At 33.4% G+C, this 22,598-nt stretch overlaps 1 protein-coding gene across 3 annotated transcripts in view; it reads left to right on the top strand.

The window, feature by feature from the left end:
* The window catches only part of LOC129220290 (putative sodium-dependent multivitamin transporter), a 51,968-nt gene that overhangs the window by 4,773 nt on the left and 24,597 nt on the right, over positions 1-22,598 (top strand). Inside the window, exons 1-2 of one of the 3 annotated variants that reach the window (XM_054854686.1) lie at positions 14,378-14,442; positions 15,340-15,489. The exons of 1 other annotated variant lie outside the window; for it this stretch is intronic. The gene's annotated coding sequence lies outside the window, so the exon portion shown is untranslated. Of the gene's footprint in view, positions 1-14,377; positions 14,443-15,339; positions 15,490-22,598 lie in introns of those variants that run through there. One more of the 3 variants, XM_054854684.1, reaches the window with a different exon arrangement.

Raw genomic sequence — 22,598 nt, 5'->3', positions numbered from 1 at the left:
TTCCCTCGATTTCACCAAGATTCCTCTCCAGCCCCAAACCAAATGACCATTAGACCACCAAGGAATTTAATTTCAACTTTTAAAAAAGAAAGCGACAATTTTTCTTTGGTCCAGGCATATTCGAGTAATCGGAAAAACATAGGATGTAAAAAAAAAAAAATCCAATGAAATCAGAACCTCTACCTTGTTTAAAGTTTGTTAAAGTATTACCATAACACACCATTACATACACATGTCTAATGCATAAAGTATTACCACTGTCTATTTTAAGTAGTATTACCGTAATTCAAGTTAAACTGGCGGGAATATAGAATACTGACAAAACTTCAGAAATCACATATCAGTTGCTATACATTAGTTGAGAAATGTAAACTAAATCGCCAATAACCCTCTTCCATTCCCCTTGTACTGAACACTAAATATGTTTAAAGAAATATTTAAAAAAATGCATTTTAATGACTACATAAAGTTATTTATTAGTAAAAAAAAATAATAAACTAATTAATAAACTATTATTGTCTTAAAGTACATTTAATTTACAGCTTTTCAATTTTTATTCAAAAATACTTAAATTAAAATTAACAGGGGGTGGTGTGAAAATTAATCATTCCAATGCCGTGAGAGTTAAATGTCGTTCAAGACGAAGACAAAGCCTCCGTTGTGAAAATTAACCGTTCAAGGCAAAACTACGTGACGTGTGACGTATTGTTAAGCTCCCCCCTCTGACGTGAGTACCTGGCGCCGTGATTGTAGCCACAACAGATGAAATTTTAAGAGTTTCTCAGATTTTTCCAGGATTCCTCATCACACCCAGACATTACTATGAGAACACTTGGGAGGTATACTCTTTCAAACAAAAAAATAATTTCTCAAATCAGTCTTGGCGTCTTGGAGTAATCGGAACATAAAATGTATCCGACGAATTCTAAACCTCCTTTTTTAAAGTCAGTTAATAAGAGAATAAATGCAAACTTCAGACGATTTGTAGCCATGACGACGAAAATTTGTCCCTTTAAATAAATATTGAAAACGAGATAGACTTATTTTCGTAGTCATGGTAATCAGAAAAATCAAAGAAACATCAACTTTGGTCAATTGAGAGTAGTAAGCGATTCGTAATTGATTAAAAAGAAAGAAAGAAAAAAACCTTTTGAAAAGTATCCTTTTCCCGGGTTTGAAACTAATTTGGACCAACTTGTACAGCGCTATTAGTGCTAAGGGAGTTCTGATGGTTAGTTTCGATCTTGAATTGAGTTCAGCCTAGGATTTTTACTCTTATAAAACCCTTATATCTGCTACTCTAACTTATTGAAAAAAAAAAAAAAAATGGAGCAAGCTTAATTCGGTGCAGAACACACAGTTCTTTCCAGTAATATGAAATGTTAACAAATGTGGGAAATTTCTCATTCCTTTAATAGGCAATTTATGTGAAATTTTACTTAAAATAAATGTCAAAGACAAATAATTAATTCTAAATTTGAAAGAAACCTTCCGAGGTGCAAACCCCCTTAGCTAGAAGTAACTTGTACCAAATTTTCAGGCAAAAAGTGCTATAGGATCGACTTGGGCGCCACACAGACATCCTACCACATTTTTTTTTTAACGTCACGTTTTTTGTTTTTTAATCAAATAAAGACAACGAGCTAAACTTATTATTGTCGTCACGGTAATCTGAAAACTCAAAGGAACATCAACTACTGTCCAGTTCGTGATTGCTCAAAAACTAATGAATTAAAAGCATTTTCTATGGGACCAAATTGTTAATCCAAACATTTCTGGAATCATCATAATCACAAACACAAAATGTCATCAAAATAGGTTCAGCCGTATTGTAGGAGTTATGTCACAAACAAATGCACAGAAGAAATTAATATGTAAAGATTTGTATACGGGAAGTATACTCCCTTATTCTGGATGAGCCTGTTTCGCAAATTGTGAAAGTGATATAGATTATATTACACCGACACTAAACATCTCAAGACAAGGTTGCCTGCATGATTCATATATACCCATTAATATCATGATGCATTACTAGCAGTAATTCAAGCCATTAGATAAGTGTAATAAATACGTAAAAATCATGCAGCTGTCTTATCAAGATAAGGTGATTGTTCGCACTGATTTTATTGCTCTTTTTTTTTTATTCGCGTCGTTGAGCAAGATATGATCTACATGGCTTCAGAAAGAATATATTTGGTGTAATTCCCTTTTTTGATGTTGTGAAACTATTTTTATGTACATTTCGTAGATTACCAAATTTGCTTGAAAAATTAAATATGAGTATACGTCAAAGGATTAATAAAATTTATGTTAAATTATAAAGCAAAGTTTTTTCTTTATTTCATTATTATGCTTATAAAAACAGAGAACTAACAGTAAAAACAGGATTAAAAAGTTAAACTGAATCAGGAAGTATTGTCCGACCATTGGATGAACATGACTTTCTCCAGTGAATGATCATTTAGAAATTTGCTTCATTCAAAAAGGCAAAAGAAAAATTCAAAAGAAATGGCCTTCAGAAAGGAAAAGTTCTTATAACCTTTTGCTTGCATAAATTGACAACAGTACCTTCCTTCTATACAATGCCGACTACAAAACTAGGAAACGTTTTGATTTTTCCCTGGTTAGGCGTGTTCAATTACTGGGTTTCTGCATGTCTTTAAAATTTAAACCACTAAAAAGCTGAAGTGAAACCATAAAAATTCTGCCAGGTTTCACTTCAATACATTAGTTGAATCTCACTGTGTTTTTAAAAATTTTGTAATGCTTTAGTATGAAGATTTACCTAATTATGGATAATAATTTCAAAATGACATTTTAGGTGAAAATTAAATTTTCACCTGAAGTTCCTGAAGTGTATCTACTTTGTCTTTGCTGCAACAGTAGGCCAGCAGCAATAAAGAAAATAATTAGAGAAACTTATTATTTTAAGAAAAAAGAAGCAAAGAACAGAAACCATATTTTATTAATGGGAACTAGGCATTTTCATATAGAATACTCAGTATCTGTGAGAAAAGTTCACTTAAGTTCTCATGACACAGCACTCGTTGACTCAATCTCAATATGATCCATGCCACACTAAAAATAAATAAATAAAAAAAAATAAACAAGCTCATTTAACTGAAAATATTTCAGTTATTTCGTAACGAAGATCCTCAGAAGATCCTAGTTCTTTCACATTAAGTCGTCCATTTTTGCATATCCTGGATAGAACCAGAACCTGGCAGAACCAAGTTTAAGTCACTAAAAAAATTACATTATTCATTTCTTCCTTCGATTTTTTATTATGTTCATTAAATTCTTCTTTTTAATAAACAAATTATTCAAATATTGTTTTTTTTTTCAACGACTTTAACAGAAACTTCTTTTTTCTTATTATAGCTGCAGCGTCCGCCAGAAAAACTGGTGATTTGAAGTTAAACGCTATACCAGCTTTGTACTATTGGGGAAAGTCAGACTATTAGTGTCGTACGCAATTTTCTAGCATTTAGTAAATACGAAGAAGTGGACAGGAGCGCAGTGTGCGTTTGCAATTCAATATTATTCGAAGAATTGTGGCTGTTTAGCACTCATCGTAACCATGCATCAGTTCCTTTAGTTTCAGCCAATGAAATTAACACAAGAATTAAGAATTTTGTAGGAACAGGTTCCGTTCTATCTAAGCAGCCCCGAGAAAGGAGAATAAGAGTGCGTACACTGGAAAATCTTGGACAACCAAACAAGCCAGCATGTACAATAAAGCTGAACTGCTATAACTGACAAAAATGAAAGAAAGAAAAAAAAATGAAAAAATAAATAAATAAATAAATAAATAAATAAGTAAAATTAAGTTTATAAAAAATTTGAATTCTGAAACTTTCAATTCAAATTATGTTTTTCGCAATCACGAGTTGCGACTGGAGTCTACTTATTGGTTACTATCCTACTCAATTGTTTCTAGAAACGGCTCCTGTCGGATCTTGGGCGGTTACGTGTGTACAGTTGTATTTGTGTAGACTTGTGTGTGTGCTAGATCTGCGTGTAGGCACGTTGTGTGTGTGTGTATGTGTGTAAAAGTGCGTGTGTGTATGTGTATGAGTGTGTATGTGTATGAGTGGGTATGTGTATTAGCGTGTGCGTGTGTGTGTGTAGGACATGGACGCCACCGACTAGGAGAAGCAACTACCGGGAGGAGTCGCGCCTGCAGAGGACGGTGGGGTTGAAAAAGGAACCACAGCGCCAAGGACGGTCAAGTGAAAACAATTAGCAATCGTGATTGCTCAAAAAATAAGGCATCACAGGTACTGCATTCCACCTTCCTATGGCAGTATTAATGTAACTAAGTATTTGACGAGTGCACGGAAAAAAGGCGAAATATTTTTTTTTTGTTCTAGTTGATTTCAATATGACAACACTGAGTATTTGTAGAAAAGACTTTGCTGCTCTATTTAAGCAGGCAAGGAAGAAGATGGATCAAGGTGAAAAGTTTGCCGTAGAAAAAGGAAAGGCTGTGATTTTGCAGTTCCAAATGTGATTCCCTTAAACACTGGAATGATTAAAAGCTTGCCTGTCTTCGCTGCGCTTTTCATTTTTTTAAACTCCAGTTGCATATTGTAAAAGCACTTATTTTTAAGACGCAATAATTTTTGCAATTTTCGCGAGCCTGTTGAAATCGCAAAAATTTAAGTTTTTCAATCACCTAACAACAATAATATTTTCTGTCTCTCATTGTTACGTGATAACAATTTATGCAAATTTTTATGCAAACAAGCATAAAAATGTGGTTTTGTTAATTTTCAAAGTGTTTGGAGCTTTTTGTTATTTACTGAAACTACTAACCGCGTCGCCCGGCTGCACTTGCACGATCTGCCTCGAAAATAAAAGTTAGGTCAAGTGACACGTGTTCAACAATCAGTCTTAAACGAAAAAAAGAAAAAAAATCAGTGAAATTTTGCGACAGATTGCAGAAAAATATCCGAAAAGGAAACATTTTAAATCCCCGGATTACAGTAAAAGCCTCAAAATAAAAACCAGATCTTTATTTGTTCATATTCGAGATAAAAAATGGCAACAGATCTTTCATTTAATGTAGAGCCGCTATATATACTGTACGACGCATCAGCTTAAGTTTAGCCATTTTGGATCGGAATTTTCATTGTTGCGGAGCTAGGGTTACCAAACCAAAGTTTAGGGTTTTGCCATATTGGCCAAAAATAATATTTTATTTAATAAACAATTCACGAGCCGCTAATAATTGCTCGCAGTGAAAAATCACCAAACGCGAAAACTTGCCGGAAAAGACAACCACTGAAACATGCGCTCCGCTCCAAAATGGCTAATCTTAAGCTCATGCGTCGGCTCGTATATATAGGGGCCTTAATTTAATGACTTTCTTCACGCTACAAATTTTAATAAAAGTATTGTTACGGAAAGTTGAGATGAAGCACTGAATAAGAATTTGAATGGAGGAAAGCCTTCGAAAAATAGGGATTTATGACGAAATCTAAGAGTCATAATTAATATACAATTTTTAATTGATATAGCCTCTAATTATTATCGGAGGAATATGTTAAATAGTCGAACATAAAGACGGGAAGATTGCAAATCCATTGATAACTGATTCGATGGTCAGTTCACTGTCGTTCGGGAGAAGTAACTTCAACATACATAATTGTATACATAGTTACATACATGGTACATAGTTACATAGTTACGCTCAGTTTTTAATTATGTAAGATTCTTAACGATTGAGATGTTTAATTTCTTCTACCAATCTCTTTTCTTTTTGATAAGATAATTGTAGTTTGAGAAAAAGTTACGTAGTGATTTTAACCGATCTTTATTGAGGTTTTGGGGGTGACTCATCGCGCAAAAGTGTTTAAATCTTTAAGATACCTTAAACTTCTTCTGGTATTTGCATGGCTACCAACAGCTACCTCAGACTAATCAACAACTTAAATGAAGTCGGGATGGCAAAATTTCTAGTAAACAAAAACTGAAAGTGATTCAATAAATTTAACATACTGAGAGTAATAAATACATTTTAAACGTAATATTTGTAGTTTCACAAAAGTATTTATGAACTTTCTTAAGAGTAACATAAACCGCAGCACGTGTTTTTATCAAGCGCATTATTTTTAGAACCAAAATCCTTTCCCATCCCATTCGAGCGGCTCACTCTTGCTTATGAAACGATGATTGCTAAGGATCTGAGTTTGTAGTGCTCTACAATTGGTGTACGGAATTCAAGAAGACTACTAATTCAAGTAAGAAAAGCAGTCCTTCCTAAAAAAGCACAACTTTTTCAAATTGACATTAAAGTTTAATTTTTAGAAAAATGAAGTCGATCCCGTGGGACCCCGGAATCCCACGGGGTTGGCTCCTTAGAATCCTGGAATCCCGCGGGACTTAATTCGGTGTGGGATTGGAAACCCTAGTATTAATCATTCGATATTTTCAATGTATCACAAAAAGATTTAAGCGAAAATTTAAAGTAAACTAAATGTTATAACGTGAACATATAAATGATACAAAAAGTTCCGTACAAAACTTAACGAGTCTATTTCCCCGTATATCAACATCGACTTTCTTGTATCTGAGCAATATTCTCAAAATATATAGACGTACAGATAGAAAGACAGATACACAGTTTTCCTATCGGCCAACCTTACTTTATAATTCTTAATCTTTTGACATTAATTGAATTATTTTATTCATTTTTGACTTTTTTTAGCGATACTTTTAAGATGTGTTAATCCTGCTTTTAAGGTTTTGTTAGCAAAAAGATATTTTATCGCTGTAATTTCTATAATTTTTTAAATGATGCTGGTGACTTGCTTTATTTATCGATTATAGGAATTAAAAAAAAAAAGTAATGTACCTTATTACCCACATTTTTGCTTCTCATGTTTTTTTTTTTTTTTTTTTTTTTTTTTGATGGAAACTATATTGTTTTTTGAACAAACTAGATATATATGTATTTATTTGGATTTAATTGGAACTTTTAATTTCGTTTTATTTAGTTGGCGAGTTGTTTGAAAGTTTAATTTTGGCTTTTTCTTTCATTTGATAGAAAGGTGGTATTACTATTATTATTTGTTTTTAAATCTTCAAAGGAGAAACTTTTCTTAAATATTTGTTTTTAATTTGGTGTTAACGTTTGGGAACATAGGCATTTAAAATAATAATTTAGTTATTGTTAAATGTTTAAACACATACGTTAAAGTGACTTCCATACCGTCTAATATTCAATATATACATAGTAAATTTTAATTAAGGGAAACGTCACTGCTATCAATCATAAATTGACAAAATTCTTACCAGTAGCCAAGTTTATTAAAATGCAAAATAAGTAGCCTATCGCTACGCAGACCACGAATGAAAAAGTCGGATACCACATAAATGAAACTTGATACAAATAAAAAAAAAACATTTCTGAAAAAAATAAAGAAACACATTTATTTAAAGTTTAAAACAATGTTATAAAAACTTAAACCACTTAGTATCAAAACCAAAATAACTAAGAAAACTCTGGATCAACTCTCCTTTCGAACATTTTTTTTAATCGGTCCATCTGTTTAGGCGCCACAGACAGATACACGTCAAACTTATAACCTCCTTCCCTTGTGTGTCAGGGGTTAAAAAGGAGTGCCCTTGAAATAAGTTTACGTTGCAGAAACTGCGGAATACGTTAAGAGAAAATGCTGGAAGGAGTGGTCATCAATATTGATGCATGCCTTGTACTTTCGCCGTAGCCCAGCCGTCTCAGCCTAGAGGGCGGATAGGTAATGGCTTTAAATTAAGACATTTCGATAATTTGGGGCAGTTCTCTCCCTCTCCGTTGTCACAAATTGTCCCAATTTCAAGAATCATTTCTTCCCTCAAAGCATGACATCATTTGTAGATGCTCTTTTATATCATTTTTTAAAATTTTTGTATTATAGCCAGCACAAATGTTACATATATCACGCTTCAATAAAAACTTCGTTCGATAGCCCACCTGTACCTGATAAAATGGCTAAATGCAGTCCCGGTATACACCGTAATTTTCACTCTGACTAAGAACAACGAACATATTTCTAAGACTCTGCATCAGCTGTCTATCCGAAGAATTTCTTTGCAGTAATGAAATCAGCAATTTATCCCTTTGAGCCCATCGGTACATTAATTTTTATTCATATTCTTTTATTATTTCTTGGGTTGTCTGCGCTTTAAGGGAAAAATGGTTTGATCGCCCCAAAGAAAAAGGGAACAGCATCTACTCCCAAGTGTGCACTAAATTTCGTTCGCATCCATGCATTAGGCTTCGAGTTAAAGGGATCACAAGATATCGTTCACATGCCCATATGAGACACAGAGACAATATCCAACAGTGACCAAAATGAATTCCGCAAACTAGAAAATGTCGAACTCCGTCAAAACTTTAAAGAAAATTTCGAATCCAATGTTTTCTTCTACTTACAGGGTGTTTCAGAAAGCAACATGAAGTAAATAGAAGTAAACATTCGAAGTTATTCACTGCAAAGTTTGAGGCATAAGTGTCCATCTCAGTTCAATTTAAGTAATTGCTAACTTCGAACTTTATCCTTCGGCTTCGTCGTATTACCGCTATGTAAGGTTATCATATCGAACCCATTTTATTGAGATTCGACCTCTGTCCAATAAGCCTACTGTCATCATACACCATACCATGTAATCATACACCATTTAAAAAATATTTGACTAAAGCGCCTTCAAATATCCAATCTTTAAATATTTTTGAAAACTAGTTCTTAAAAAGTTCCAGCCCTGTCTTTGCAATATAAAACTTCCTTTCTGCCCTTCCCTTTTTGCTGTTATGTTATTTCAAAGTCCTTTCTTAAAAAACCTGTGTGTTATACTAGTGCAGTCTGACCACTGAGGATGTGGAAAGGCAAATATCCGGTTTACAGGGAGAAATGGAAGCATCTATTAGTTTACAGGAGAGGGGTAGTCCCATACAAATGTGCGATTTTGCTTCTAAATTAATGTAAAAATGACAATTTGTTCACGGTAATATTTTTATACATAAACTATTACCCATCTATATTCTCACAGCATAAAATAATTAATTTTTGTACAACATAATTTTGAGCTCACCATTTTGCTTTTACATTTCCGGGCGAAATGAAAAACCTTTTCTTTTCTCTTTGTTGCTCCCACATAAACTCTTTGTTTCCCCTCCTTTTCAACTTTGAGAATATAATTTATTAATAAAGCACTGGTGACATTATAAAATGCATTTTTCAATTTTCCATCGCTATTTTTCACGCTCCCCTACTAGATTCATTCAGACGGAATCGTTTTAATTTGGCCGATTGCCAAATTCCATATATATCGTGGTCAGACTATAAGTATGAATAGATAGATTTATTTAATAGACACTATTTATTTCCAGTGTATTCTTCAATTGGTTACATTACCTGGCAGGCCCGTGGCCAGCGTTCCATAAAAGGAGGGTTTGGTATTAATGTTTTTCATAATAACCTATATTGTCAGGAATACACGACAGTGTGCCAAATTATTCATTTCTGTTTAATGTTCACTATATAGAGGGTGATGATTGGTACAATGTTAAGTCTATCGGTGCACAACTCACTTTTAACGAGTAAACCCCGTTTAAAGCGAGCAATATTTGAGATTCAAAATTTTCTATCGACTTTCAGCTCAACTTATACTTTCTTGGAAAAATTCCTTTAACATTCGAAGTAAACCGAAAGTTAGTTGTAAGTTATGAATTCTGGGAACAAGTGCCCTTGTTTTCATGTGAGGAGTTGAGAAGCATTTGAAAATTATATGTATGTTGACTTTCATGTTATCACTTCAGAGATATGTTTTTGGGGATATTGTAGTTCAATTCTGAACTAATGAAGTGAAAAAAAGTAATGAAAGCGATGACGATAACAACAGAAAGGAATGGTGAACGAACCCTCAAAATACTCGATGGCTTTTATTACGCAAAAAACTGCACTTTTTTCCAAGCCGGGAGTGCAAATGACTATGTTTTTCGGGCCCCGAGTACTTTTCGAAAAAAGTAACACAGGTGATAGGAAAGCAAAGCAAATCAATCAACTGATTAAAAATAATAAATGAAAAAAAAAAGCAAATATGTGTGCGTTTTTATGATGTTAAATCGAACTCTTTACGAGTATTCGGTTATAAAGAGTAAATAACGTGGTCCTTGGAGCTCGTTATAATCGGGTCCGACAGTATTAAGGAAGTTAAGGCGTACCAACGAAAAAAAAAAGAAAAAAAAACACCCTTGGCAATATTTGTGAAGACAACTTTGCAAGCAAAGAAACTTATGACATGCCATTAATAATAGCTGACTTACGCAGCAGGAAGAAACTTGAAATCACCATTTTGGTCAACTTCAGCCATAACAAGAAAGAAATGGATCTAATCAATCTATCTGTATCTTGACACCCGTTAACCTTTGCCTATGCATCTTCATTGACTTGTCACTTTTCACCCACCAGTGTGTGGTAAGAGAAGAGAAACTCTCATTCTTGATTTTCTTCATCGCAGTTAATGATTCAAATATGGTAGTGGATATATCCAGGGGTGGACTGAGGAACGCCGGCCCATGGTCTATCGGGCCGATGCGCTCACGAACCTGTACTCCTCGTTTTTCCTTTTTTGCACCCTCGAATCTGTGCACTTTTTAAATTTTTTTTTTTTTTTTTTTTTTTTTTTTGCGTCCTCGAATCGGTGCACCTTTGTTTTTCACGCCCTCATATCTGTGCTACTTCGTTGTTTCTTTTTAGCGCCCTCAAACATGTGCGCCTTTTTTGTGCCCTTGAAAAACCTGTGCGCCTTTTTTTTTTATTTGCTCCCTCAAACCTGTGTGCTTTCAGCTTTTTTCGTTTTCTGCCTCGAAAAAACCTGTGCACCTTCGGGTTTTTTTTTTTTTTTTCTTGAGCCTTCGAAGACTTCGAAACTCTTTTGAGAGTCAAGGTTGGCGCCCTGTTGGGGGACCCAGTCCACCTCAGGATACATCGCGCATGATTGGGAAGTAATAATGGAACTTGATGACCAGTAAATAGACATAGTTCAGACACGAAAAAATTCATTTTTGGTGGAAGAAATACACGTATAATCTTCAGATTAGACGACTTTCTATACTTGACTATGCGTTGTACAGGAGTTTATTTTGTGTGTAGTTTTTCATCCTTCAACTTCAAACACAAAACATTTTCCGGAACAGCGAAGAACTGATTTCGACTCGTTACTCTATTAATGACGTCTGGATGCTAAGCTTAATCTTTTAGCGAAAATTTTGTCTTAATATTAAATCTGTTTGAGGCGTATTCGTACCAATCCTCAGAAAATTTGTTTCAACTTTTAAGAAAGGAGAACTATCATTTAGTCTTCGAGTTCCGTCCACTCCTGTTAGCGCTTGTGAATGTTAAAGTTCTACAGAAATACGTGTATAGTCTTCTCATCATTATTGGTACCTGGTGGACGAATCAAAAGCATCGAATTCGTCAAAAATAGAAAGAGCAATATAAACGATCACAAATCAAGTCTTCTACAGTTAGCACAATAGCGGGGACTACTTAAAATTTGTTTGTTTCTAGCATGTCTAATCTAGCTAAAATCTAGTTTCAATATCACTTGATTGGCATGTTTTCAATCAACCATTTTCAAGAGGACTCAACCAAAGACTAAGCCAACAGTCACGAGGAGGATTATAGTAGGTTCATTAGAACAATTAGGAGAGAGTTATCTGAAACCGAAAAGGCGGCTGAAATTGGGACGATGGGGTTTGTTTCCTTCAGTCAAAAGTAGCACTTTTAGTCACTGAAATTGATAGAATAAGTAAAAAAAAAAAAAAAACATGGACCCAGAAAATTCTTTCATTTTCCCAACACTTATTTTTTAATTAATTTTTTAAACTGTCCGATTTTTCAAACAAGGGGTGGTCATGATGATGTCACAAATGATGCTCTTTGACGCATCTTTGTGCCGCGTTTCCACGTTATGATAATCAAGAAGCGAATTAAAATTGCGCTCTACGCTTGCTATCAACCATATCGTTGCAAATACCCGTGAGTTAAGATGCGAATTAAATATTTTGGACCGTGAATGGCAACACAGAATGGCATTTCATCATTTGTGATGTCATCGCAAAGAAATGTAAACAATGAAAGTTCACCGATTTAAGTAATTTTTTAAAAATATTAAACTTAAATAAATTATTTAAAAAATGGTCAGATCCTATGTTTTTAAGCATGCTCTTTCAGAAAACAATACTTTTAAAGTTTTGGAAACGACTCCATTAGTTTTTTACTGATTGAAGTTGCAATATATGGATTAAATACATTAATACCATTATGTATTGCTTATGCAATGCATATCTTTCGAAATTATTCGATAAGCGTCTCAGAAATATATTTTGTAGTGCCATGTGGTGCATGAAAATGATAAATGTAACTTGAATCCGGTTCTTTGCAAAGAGATAGAGCATCCTTTCGAGATTTTCTTGAGTATTATTTCAATATTTACCCTCTCCTCTATTAATGCAGATTTTATGACCATCAAAATGGAGTTCTTTATGGGGGACATCGGAGGTTCTTTTAAAGCTCGAAAATTTAAATGTTTTCTAAATTTACTCTTGGACCCTATACAGGTGGGTTCTTAACCTTTTAATCTCTGTGACGCGCTTACAGCACTGACATGAGGTCACGTCTCCTCACCAAATGTCATTTATACATGGGTACACGCACAAATACATGCGAATAAGATTATGAATAACGATAATACGATAAGAGTATTCTAAATTATGCCTTTTTGAAGGACTTTTTTCAAAATGGGAAAGTTTATCGCATCTTTGAAACTACTCTTTAGAAAATGAAGGAAATATAATCTCACCAAGTTTTCTTCTGAATAGCGAAAGAGTACAACAGGCTAAAACTGACTCCAAAAATTATCACTGGGTTTTGATCAAAGGTTTTCCACGAAATCCAGCGTTGTTAAGATCAGTAAATTAAGACAGATAAAAATATACTACGATTGACGGGTTGAATGAATTAAGCATCGACTTACGGTATTTAAAAAGGGTATTTGATATGAGATTTCAAGAGAACAATCGAGCTGGTTGGCAGTGGAAATCAAATGTACATGAGAGTAAGAGAATGATTAAAAATTAAATAAATAATACTAATAATGAAGAAATTAACACGAAAAAGTGATTTCATCACACAACAAAAATTTTTCCTCATTTAATGAAAATTTTCGGAACAGTGTTTGCGGTATGTATTACCTGATCCAATAGGTTCCAACCAAGGTCGATTCAACTCCTCAGAGGGGGAAGAAAAAAGTTATTTATTGCTTCAGGTGCTTGAATGACCCTAAAATGTGTTCTAAATATGTTCCGTTGAAAAGAAAGTGTACCGACATGTCCTACGAATCTGTGTCTTTCAGGACATTTGCCAAATTTCGGCTTGATAACACATTTGAGAACACAGTGATGGCACGTTTGAAAACAGATCGAGAACAGAATTGGGTATACTTGTGAAATCGTTGCTTTCTTTCGTACAGATATAAATTCCAGTTTTTTTTTTTAACTACCAGTTGATAGAATCTCTCTATATGATACCGATAGAAATTTTGTATTAAGACGTAAATTTATGTCGAAATTTAGGTGAAAATTGTTTCGCGATAACAAAACTTTCTTTTCCTTTTAAAAGGAACTAAGAGAAGAAAGAAAGCAAAAGAACCTTCGAAGAAAGGTGACCTTGCTTAGGTTTTTAAAGAAAAAACTTTCATTCAAATCAGATTACATTCCCAGAATTTATTAACAGATGATGTTTAAAAAGGAACACACTTTTACCCATCTCATAAATCAGCATATTTTTTACTTTTTTGAAATGTCTCTTTATTTGCAGAATTTCATTTTCAACAATTTTTTAGAATTTTTTTAAATGATGGGTTAACCTCCCAAACGGGATTCCTAAAAATTCTAGCATTTGGCGAAACGTTGTTAAGAACAGAAGAAACGTCATAAAAATAAAAAGCAATTAGGGCAATAAATGTTATCAGTTTCTGGAACTAAGTTACAATTTATACCAATTTTATTCTCTTTTCCTTCTGAGTAATAAAGTATTGCCTACTGTGTTCCTTGCAACATGAAGGTCATTTTCATAAAATCAAAAAAAAAAAAAAAAAAAAAAAAAAAAAAAAAAACACTAGTTTCTAGTTGTAATCAGTACTGCATTTTTTCACTTTGTTATCTGTTTTCACTATGAAGCAATACACTATTTCATCTCAGATCCATAAAAATCAATTACTTTTGGAGATTTGGATTAATATCTAGAGATGGCAGTTAGATGTACGCCAGAATTTCGTTTTTTTTTTTTTTTTTTTTTTTTTTTTCACACAGCGATTGTAGAAGCGATTGTGAGTTTTTAAGCGCCGAAGAGCGCAAAAAGGCGGAGACCCCTGGTAAGCACATGTTGGGCACTATTTCGGAATTGTTGAAGCTTGATCATTACACAGCTTAAATTTATATGGAATAAATGCAAAATTTGAGAAGCATAAAGATAGAGAGCGTCTAAACTTCAGGACAATGCTTTCCTATAAGGAAAGAAAAAAAAAATAATTAGCTAAACGCAAAAGAAAGAAGCCATATATATGCCTAATTACTTACTAAATAATTATTAATTAATTAATTTATCTCATTCTTGTTCAAGTGATTTATTTGCTTCTTATATAAATTTAGCTCTTTCTATTAATCCCGTCGTTCTACTTCCTGGTATCAGATAAAGCTTGTTATTGTTTTTACTGCATCGTCAACATGAGATATATTTTTTGCGATACTACAAGAAGTCAAACTGGATTATAAAATGCCTGTTGAATTATTTTTAACGTATTCTAAAGTAGTATGCATTTCTGTAGTATGAATCATATTATTTATTTGGGTGCTAAAACTTATTTTCATGGAATAAAAAAAGTACAGAACTGCTGATCATGCAATTCCACATATGAGTGTTTCCAAGTTGAGTGTGGTGGACCTATAATTTTGCACCAAATTGAGCATAGTTTCATTATTTCGTGACATTAATTCTTAAAGATTTTCATCATAAATGGCATTTGTTCCGGATGATAGCAACCTATTTGACAAATCAGATCCTTGACAGAAACTAACTTCTAATTTAAAACTAAAATTTAAAATTAAATTTTAAAGGATTTAAACTACAAATTTAGAAAATATTTTTGCCATACTAAATTATTCCTCAGTAAATTCAAAATTTTAAAACTAACTAAAAATACTGTGCACTTTCAAATAAGAATGCATTACATTAAATTTTCTAAGCTCGCATATTGTTTAAGTATTTTTAGTTTATTGAAAATTCTTAAACATTTCCTTACCATCGATACGTATTATGAATGTAGAGAAGGACAGCTTCAAGCATAACTTCAATGTTCCGGTTGGCGTCTGAATCGACTCTTATTTCAGTATCCCCTACAGAATACCTATGTTTTAAAAAGGTAAGATTTTGTTTTTATTTACTTGTTTATTTATTTTTTATCTTCACAATAACGTATTCAAATGTTGAAAATGTGGCAGTAAAATCTCTAAGATTAGTGTAATAAACTGGAAAATAACTAAAGAACTGTGTATCTGGCCATGAAGTAAACAGGTTTAGCCTTGTTTTAAACCTTTATGCTATTTTTGATTCAACACATGTAAATAAAATGCTCTGAGATAACATGCTGGAAGACATTAAAACCTTGTAAAAAGAGATATTCAGAAAGATAAAACTTAAAATATTATATTTTTGAGTCATCTTAAAAAAGTGACTTTCTCTCCTTTACTTTGGAGAGGAAAAATTACATGTAAGTAATCATTACGTGAGAGCTTACTCCAGCTTAAGATTAGCTTAATGTAGTTACAGAAAATAATAGGTTTTCATCTGTATATGCAGTCAACTCTCGATCTCCCATTCTTTAGCGACTAACTTTTTCGACAAGTAATTTCAAGAAACGCATCAAGTTTAGAACGCCCTTCGATGCTTAAGCATTAAGTTACTGCCCTTAAGTCAGGGCAAAGACAAAACTATATGCATTATTAAAACAGATCTGTTATGCTATCCAGAAAACACAGTTCGACCCTTGTTATGGAATGATTAGTTTGGAACAGAGAATAACCCAACTGGAGGCAGATGACATTTCACTGATGCTGAGAGTGCAAACAAACTGATAGCTAAAGTAAATTTGGCACACCAGCTTTCAATGAGAGTAAGGCCCCTATAGTGGAGGAGCCGACGCATCCGTCATTTTGGAGCAAACTTGATCCAGTACTTCGTAGCGATAGCATTGCTGCTGATGTTTACATTTCTTTAACATGTGTTAAAGTAAGTCAAATGGGTGGTTGTTTAGCTGTTAATTGTGTAAACAGCTCTAAAAAAGGATTTCAGCTGTTCAGATTTCCAGCAGATGCAGAAAGAAAAAAAAAATGGATAAATAATTGCCAGCGAAGTGACTGGCAGCATGGAAACGACGCCAACTGTTTCCAAAATTTCGACAATGTTCACCTTCGCTCTCCGACTCTCTCGTTTAATGTTGGGCGAATAATTGCCAATAAAGGTAGCTTTCCCTGTTGTACGCTTGCTCCAAAATGGCGGATGCGTCGGCCTCTCCAGTTATAGGGGCTCTAAATGAGAGGACTTCGACCTCTAGCTCAGTTATTGTGACTATTCCAGACCAATGAGTACACAAAAAGGACGAAACTGCAGTTTCTGGATATTATAACTGCACTATCTTCTAAACTTCATCTTTGAGACTTTCAACTTTTAAAAAGTTTCGGGAGAATTTCAAACTCAGCCCGCTGAAATGAGTTGATTACTTAATCTAAGGTAGAGTTACCTTAGTTGTTAGTTTGTTGACACTCTCAACTTAAATGAGATGACACCTCCAGCTCGGTTGCTGTCGATTCCTACTAACGAGTTCATAACAAGGACCAAATTGCAATCTCTGAATGTAAAAACCGGACTGTCGGTATATAGCTTGCTGATCTTCGGCGATGTCAAGGAAAACATAGGGGTGAAAGTGGATCAATTAAAATTTTCCGAAGACAGTGTTAAATTTTCAGAAACTATGAGAAAGCCGGACCCCCCCTCTTCCCCTTTCTTCCTGCAGAAACTCTTCAAATAGGCATACAAAACTCATTAAAATCATTTAAAAAAATTATAGTGTTTTTTTTTAAAATAATTTTTAGTTTTAGAATGTGTTGTCAGCGCAAATTGTTCGGAAACGGCAACCCAACGTTTTCTGAAATTTCGGATCACAAACACCATTTGGGGGGTGGGGGGAAGAAGAGATTAAGGAGCCCAATTAAATTATCGGGGGTCTCAGTGTCAAGTTTCTGGGTCTTCGGGGGTTCCCTGTTGTTAACCTTACAGTTTTTGCCAATGGCTAAAATATTCTTAGCCATTCGTGGTAGGAAGGGGGGGGGGGCTAGATCATGGTTTAGTTCTCCCATTCAGATCTCAAGCCCTGCTTCTCCAGAAATGTTACAGAATTGAAGCCCGAAACATTCGTATTCAACATGTGCTCACTAGGATATGGCAGTAAAGAGTAAGTAATGAAAATTAATCGCCCCTCAATGGAAAAATGCTGCATTCACTTTTTATTGACTTCTTAGTAGCAGCGTTTATACCAGTTTAATACTATCAATAAAAGGGCTCATTCAACTGTGACAGAATTCGATCGAATCTAATATGATCAATATTATCTGCCAATCGCGCAGCCGAGAATTACCTTTGCCCCACCTAGAAGGAAATACGTTATAGGTAGATAGAATATGATCGAATAGAGCAAATCGAATTTTGAATGACTCAATACCAAACAAAATTTTTCAGTCCAAGAACATGATCAAAAACATGTCTTAAAAATAAGTAATTAAAATATAGCATGATATGCAATAAAAAAAATACTTATTAGAGAAAAAAATAATTTTTTTTTATCGTAAAATAATAATTAACAGATTAGAAATTATATAAACACACAATTAAATAAAAAAAAAGAACTTACCGTTTTTTTATGTTTATAAGTACACGCACGTGGATTACAATAACATCATTTCTGATAAATCTTACAATTTATGGATGATGCTTAGATTAAAACGAAATTATAGATCTTTTTCTATAAAGGAAATTCGTTGCACTGGCCTCTATTTGACATCCTTTTCCCACCTGAAACAAAAGAAAAGTTTCTCTTTATATGCATTCATAAACATTTATAAATACAACTCACAATTTTAAACATTCTGGATGCATAAGAAAGGCGCAAAGATTACGTGTTTAGTTTTAATATTATTATTTTTCGTCTGAACAGGTATGACATATAAAAACAGGAATTTCTGAGCACTCCGTATGTTGAACGTTCTGATAAAAATTTAATATCTAACGTTTGTTCAATTAAATCTAGATTAACAAATTGCGAAAAACATTTCAGAATTAGAGAACATATTTACGTGTTTCTGAATCTCTTTAAGTCAATTTTGGTGTCAACACATATAAGAGTAACCCGACGCAAATGCCCCCATAGTTGGAGAAACCCATCTCCCTCAAGAGCAAAAACTCTCCCCCACCAAATACCATGAAGCCTCCTAAAGGAAAAAATGCCCCTAAAAACACACCTTCCCTCTTCAAATTTCAATAAAGCAGTCTCCCTCTACGATAGTCGGGAACCTTTGCCATAGTGATGCTACGTTTGATGGAATATTTTACAATTTAGTACACTGAGACAAATTTCCGCAATTTAATATTTATATTTTTTTTTATAGACTTTGATATCTATTTGTAAGTCCATTCCCAGATTGGTGTCACTCGCACAACCCCCTTTCCCTCTCCACCCACGTTGTAATAATTCTGCTTTTCAAGGATTAAATATAAGTTGAAACATTTGAGAATACTTACAAATCTAAAAACTTTATAAATACATTTCGATGTAACCCTTCATAAAGGTCCCCTCTTTTTTTAACCGTTCACGCACGTATTTACCTACAAACGCATGGATAACCGAAATGTATCTTTTGATTATTCCCGAGATAAAATACACGAGTTTTTTCACGGACATCTGTATATCCGTACGTATGTAGGCAAATACGCTCGCAAAACTCAAATACAGTAGGATAACATCTCCAGTAATTGGCACTTCCAGCAAAAATGTCAAAAAATAAGATTCGTATCCAATCTTCTAAAAGTAGAAGGCTATATACCAACTGAACGTACATTTACTTTAAAGATTAAAACTTTGATTCATATTACTAAATGGTAGCAGTGCACAGGATGGAGAAAAAAAAATGTGACTTGTGTCAAATCAGTCATTTTTGTTGCAAAAGCTTCTTCTCTGGCTTACGGGAAGCATGTGCATCAATCCATTATAATCTGACTTAAAATGGATTTTAAATTTTGGTTGTCAAAAGTTTTGTTTAGTTGAAAGGTCTTACTTTGAGTGGGTAGAAGTACATTTTTTCCCCTTTTTGGATTTTTGAAGTAATGATGGATGCCATTTAGTGGTGCTTCAGGTTTGCTAGTCTTCAGTAATTGGCACATGTGCCTATAAACACTAATGTGTTGTGCAATACCTCACTAGTTCGATTTCTGATACTTTTGAAACAACTATATTAAGTGGGTTCTACTATCGATTAGAATCCTACAGAATATATTGTTAAATTTTTAAGAGAAGCAATAAAAACAAAATATATTTGGCTATCAGTGAGATATGCGACAGTAGAGAATTCTTTCATTTTTCGTGGTCCCTTAGAATCATCGGGTTAATGTTCCGTTTTCTGTGTTAACAGCTATAATTTGTAAAATCAAAACTGCATATGAACTAATGAAACAGCAATTATCTAGATATTTTTTTTCCATGCAACACTTCAAATTTACTTTTATTTCGATATAATAAAATACTTTTCAACGTCAAGATGTGTGATTTTAAACTAATACATTAATTTATGTAAAATTACCTACCTTAAATTAATATGAATTATGTTCCTTGTGATGATAAATTTGTATGTAATCTAAGAGTGAAAAATAAAGTGAATTTCTAGTTTTATTAACATGTGCCAGTTACTGAATCACAAGGTGTGATACACTGGGGTATCAGGTGTCAATTACTAGTGATTTTGGTAACTTTTTATGTTACTGTGATACCCCAAGGTAACACTGTGGTATCAGGTCTCAATTACTGATGATTTTGGTAACGTTTTACACATATATTTTTATAAAAATATCAGTTCAAATATTTTTCCTTTTAGTGAACTAAAAGGAAAAGAATGCACAGATTTGCATTCTTTGATACAAAAATTACCTGCTTTAAAATAATATTAATTATGTTCCTTACGATGATAAAATTTGTATGTAATCTAAAAGTGAAAAATAAAATGGTTTTCCAGTTCTATTAACATGTGCCAATTATTGGATCACAAGGTGTCATACACTGGGATATCAGGTGTCAAATACTGGTGATTTTGGTAACTTTTTATACATATATTTTTATAAAAATATCTGTTCAAGTATTTTTCCTTTTAGTGAACTAAATAGATGCACAGATGTGCATTCTTTGATACAAAAATATCTGCAAGTGAATTTTTTTTTCTCGGTAATGAAAACAAAGGTAAGTAATAGGACAAACTGTTAAAGTGTCAATTACTGGGGTCGTTACCCTATGCCGTAAAAGGAGGTTAGAAGTTTGTGTATAGGGCGAATGTATATGGAGTGTAGTTGTAAACTAGACATTTTGCTGCATTCGGATGTTTCAAAAGTAAGTTTTGAAGTAATGTCATAAAGTGTCAATCATTTTGCAATACATTACTATATTTCGTAACATGGTGATTTATCGCCAAACTGCCGACATTTTTCAATTAAAATATGGAATTTCGAATCTTTTGTCAGCTTATCATCCAAATTGGAGGTATTCGGCGAGATTGCCTTTAAATTTACGTTTTAATTGCTGATAGTTGGAAAATGAATTTCTTCAAAAGTCGTTACTGCATCGGTGTGCAACAAACTAAAAGTTTAAACGTAAAAAAAAAAAAGCTCACTCTAAGGCAATGTATGTGCTCAATATTGTACATTTTTTTTGTGCAAGATCCATACCACATGGTTTTGTATAATTTCTCAACTTAGACGCTAGCTAGAACGTCCACTTTCTTTTATTTTAAATTTCTGTTCTTCATGTTTATTTATTCTTTATTTGTTTACATCCCACCAATCACCACCACAGTTATCCTGGTAAAGGTTTACCGCATGTGGTGAATGGGGGGGGGGCAAATCAGGAACGACCAAGCGCCCGCTGAGAAACGTACATGGAGCAGAGTTCTTCATGTTTACCATACATATGGAGGCGCAGGAAAACGTCGAAAAATGTTTGCATATAAGAAGTTTTGCTTCTAACGTGCAACCATTCTTCAAAGTAATTAAAAACCATCTTTTATTTAATAGGCCTGTGTGAATGTGGTGTGTTTTTCACATCGGATATTTTTCAATATGAGTTAAATAATGTCCCCCCCCCAATCTTTTGGGTTCAGCTTCAGTTACATATGTAAGCATTAAGCTTTTTATAATGGTTACAATTAAAATAATTTGTCTTCTACAATTTTTGACGCAGAAAAGTAGTATACGAGCATGTTAGAATATAGATTTTGCTGTAACTAGACTACTAACGGAAAACTGGTCTCATTCTTGATTACTTTGCTTAAGCAACAATAATACAGGATGAGTTTTCTCAATAGTGTCTAATGTTACTTTTTAAATTGCCCTGGGAAGAAATGATTTTACAACATTCTGAGTAGAAACAAGTTCCAGATTCCGTCCTTAAAGTTCGTTTAAATGAGAGAGAGAAAAAAATAAGATAAATCACATACAAATCACTGATAGAGAATCCACCCACAGAAAAACATACTTAAGCACATATTTTTGATATTTCTACTTTTAATCTTGTATAGCAAGTTGCTCGAATAAAGGAAATATTTTTTTTTTTTTTTTTTAGCGCAAGAAAAAAAAAAGAAATATTTTTACGAGCACATGTTTCTTTCTTAATGCAGTGAAACCCCAATTTTACGTTTCTCAGGGAACTGGGTTAAAAAACTTCAAATACGGGAAAACGTAAAATACTCGAAATACATAGCAGCAAAATTGATGATGCGACCCAAAGAAAAAAAGTTAAATGCGGGGAAAGCGTAGATTCGAGAGACATTAAATCTGGGTTTCACTATTTCTTTTCGAGCCCGCTGTACAGCATATTTTTGCACCAATGAGTTTAGAAATAAATCATAAAATTAGAACCGAAAGGAAGATTAAACTTATCTTTGCTGGAGAGCTGCATATTTGTTAAAAATTTACTACACTCATCTTAATGATTTGTTTACTGCACCTACTATATCATATGCTTGGTAAACATGAATCAAGTTTTGAATAAAGTCTTTTCGACTTTTTTTGTTGGTCATATACTCAAAATCACGATTGTTTTAGGCCTAGGATTCACGGAAAACTGAAGAAGTTTTATTTATTTATTTATTTATTTATTTATTTATTTTGCATTTCAACGTTACTTTTGTAGCATTAGAGCGTTGACTTTTATAGTGCCTT

This window comes from Uloborus diversus, chromosome 4 (assembly GCF_026930045.1).
Source record: "Uloborus diversus isolate 005 chromosome 4, Udiv.v.3.1, whole genome shotgun sequence".
Taxonomy (NCBI): domain Eukaryota; kingdom Metazoa; phylum Arthropoda; class Arachnida; order Araneae; family Uloboridae; genus Uloborus; species Uloborus diversus.
Note: the sequence above shows the minus strand (reverse complement) of the source record. Positions and strands in the feature narration are given on the sequence as shown.